Source organism: Mustela lutreola, chromosome 1, assembly GCF_030435805.1.
Source record: "Mustela lutreola isolate mMusLut2 chromosome 1, mMusLut2.pri, whole genome shotgun sequence".
NCBI lineage: Eukaryota > Metazoa > Chordata > Mammalia > Carnivora > Mustelidae > Mustela > Mustela lutreola.
In genome coordinates, this window is record NC_081290.1 from 72904588 (window position 1) to 72907502 (window position 2915).

Below are 2915 nucleotides of genomic sequence, written 5' to 3' on the forward strand. Positions count from 1 at the left end.
TGACTATTTCCAATGGCTGGGGTCATAAGGCTTATTTTTCTCTTCTGATGTCCATATTAGGCATGATCAAAATGCAAAATAACATCATAAGCATAATTCTTTGGCAAAAGGATGGAATGAATGGTGAGAATATTTTGCCCCTCGTTAAGTCTCTCATACAATGTAGGTGGTATGCTGTTGAGCAATGATGATAAATTCCTGTTGACTGAGAGAGAGTTATGGGCAGAAAATCTAAATAAGGAAGGGTTAGTCAGACTAGACAGAGGACTGTGTGTCCTGAAGGGTCTCCTGGAATCATGAGGGACTATTCCCTTTGGGGATGGTTAGGACACCTATCCTTGGCCACAAATGACTCCATACCATACAGACACTGTTTGATACACTGCTAAGGTTTTCCCCTCATTTATTTATTTATTTACTCTGGGTACAGTTTACTTAAATGGTAGTACACGATAAGGTAGGACTTCCCAAGCCCCTCCCCTTCTTCAGAGGGTCTGGGATGGAAACCGGAGGTCGGGAGATTCTTAGTATATTGGGGGATGAATTGAGGCAAGGACTCCCCAGCAGCTGAGGCCTTCTGTCTTCCTCTTGCTCTCATTGGGGCTGGTTGTCCAGAGGGCTCTTACTCTTTGGAGGCCATGTGGACCATAAAGTCTACCACCCAGTCGCTATGGCCGAATTTATTGTCATACCGGGAAATTAGCTTGACAAATTGGTCATTGAGAGCCATGGCAGCCCCAGCATCAAAGGTGGAAGAGTAGGAATCACTGTTAAAGTTGCAGGAAACAAATAACCTGGCCGTCAGTGTGGCCCAGATATCCTTGTGGGGTCCCTCTGAAGTCTGCTTCACCACCTTCTTGATGTCATCATATTTGGCAGCTTTCTCCGGGGAGGAGGTCAGATCTATGACTGTCATGTTGGAGGGGTGGGGACATGGAAGGCCATGCCAGTGGGCTTCCCATTTAGCTCAGGGATGACCTATCCTATAGCCTTGGCAGCACCAGTTGAAGCAGAGATGCTATTGAGGCAGCCCCTGGGCCATCACCCCACAGCTTCTCAGAGGGGCCATCCACAGTTTTCTGGGTGGTAGTGATGGCATAGACTATAATCATGAGTCCCTCCATAGTGACAAAGTTGTCATGGATGACCTTGGCCAGAGGGACCAAACAATTGGTGGAGCAGGAGGCATTGCTGACAATTTTAAGGGTGTTGTCATGCTTCTCATGGTTCACACCCATCACAAACATGGATGCATCAGCAAAAGGGCCCTACCCTTCAAGTGAGTCTCAGCCTTCTCCATGGTGGTGAAGACCCAGTGGACTCCATAACATACTCAGTACCAGCATCACCCCATTTGATGTTGGTGGGATCTCACTCCTAGAAGATGGAAATGGGCTTTCCACTGACGAAAAGTTTCCTGTTCTCATCCTTGACTGTGCTGTGAAATTTGTGTGGGTGGAATCATAGTGGAACATGTAGACCATATAGTTGGGGTCAATGAAGGAGTCGTTGATGGCAACAATATCCACTTCACTAGAGTTAACAGTAGCGCAGTCTGCCAGTATGGCTGAATCTGTTCATGCTGACCTTCACCATCAGGTCTCAGTGACACCGCCGGACTGCACCAGAAGACGTGGCTGTCTGTTGAACTGGGAGGAGCAGAGAGCCCTTAGTTTATTATGTGTTGGTATATGTAATACCTTGGCCCCAAGGAAATAATCTTTTTCTCCTCTTACAGTGCTACAAGAACTGTTGGGATCTGGGAAAATGGTCCCTCCACTTGGGTTCTGACTTCCTTGGATGATGGCAATTGAATATGAATTGGATTGAATATGAATTGGTTTGTGGAGATTGAGTGCTGGATCCCCACCTTCTTGTAATTTTCCCAATATTTTGCTTGTGGAAGAATCTGAGAGAAATACCAGGTCAGTAATTATATGTCCCCTCAATATCCAGTTACATTTCAGGATGCCTCCATTTTTATGATAATGGTAAATCATCATCATCATCGTCATCATCGATGACACTCTTCGAATGTTTAGCATGAACCAGGCCCTGCGCTACACGCCTCCTGTACTTTATCTCATTTGATTCTCACAACTCTGGGGGTCGATACTATTATGGCATTTTATAGATGATGTCATAGATAGTGGTTTGATGACCAGTGTGAGAAAGACGGTTTATGGCTGCAAATATTTGGAGGTTGTAGAGGCAGGAGAGGAAATGGTTTACATAGAAGAGAGGTCCCTGAAGGACTCTCTTAATTTCTTCAATCCCTGTGCATTTATTTAAGTCATTTTAATGGTGATTTCTGTATTCAGCCTCCATTGTTTTGGATACCACAGAAATATAAGGTCCAATATCTGCTTTCAGGCACCTCTAATCTAGTATGTGAGTAATAAAAGAACATGAAAATATCCTGTAGAATAAATTTGGGCTAGGCCTCTTATCTACCGCTTGGTCTTCCTGGGCCTAAGCTTCTTTTAAAAAATTAAATGATTGGCCTAGTTCAGAAGTCTGCACACTTTTTAAATAGAGGGCCAGATAGTAAATATTTCAGGCTTTTGGGCCATACTCTTTCTTTCCCAACTACTCAGCTCTGCTATTGTAGCATGAAAACAGCTGTAGACAATGTGTAACAAGTGAGCATGTTGTGTTCAAATGAAATTTTATTTACCAACACTTGGAAATCAAAATCAGGTGGGCTGGGTTTTGCCTGTTGCTGACCCCTGGTCTAGTTGAATACTCTACAGACCATCTTTGGCAAGAAATTGCTATAGTTTCCTTCACATTCCACCCTGATTTCAGCCTTGGAATATAGAGACATTTCTTTGGCTTTTCCCTTCTTGAGGAGGAGTGTATAAAAAATGGCAATAGAAGTGGTCCTGGAGAGGCACCAGGAGGGATCCCCAGCA

The 2915-nt window shown here is 44.3% G+C and overlaps 1 pseudogene; it reads right to left on the reverse strand.

Moving 5' to 3' along the window:
* Positions 1–622: 622 nt before the first annotated feature.
* On the reverse strand, positions 623–2015 carry LOC131821171 (glyceraldehyde-3-phosphate dehydrogenase-like; annotated as a pseudogene).
* Positions 2016–2915: the final 900 nt, after the last annotated feature.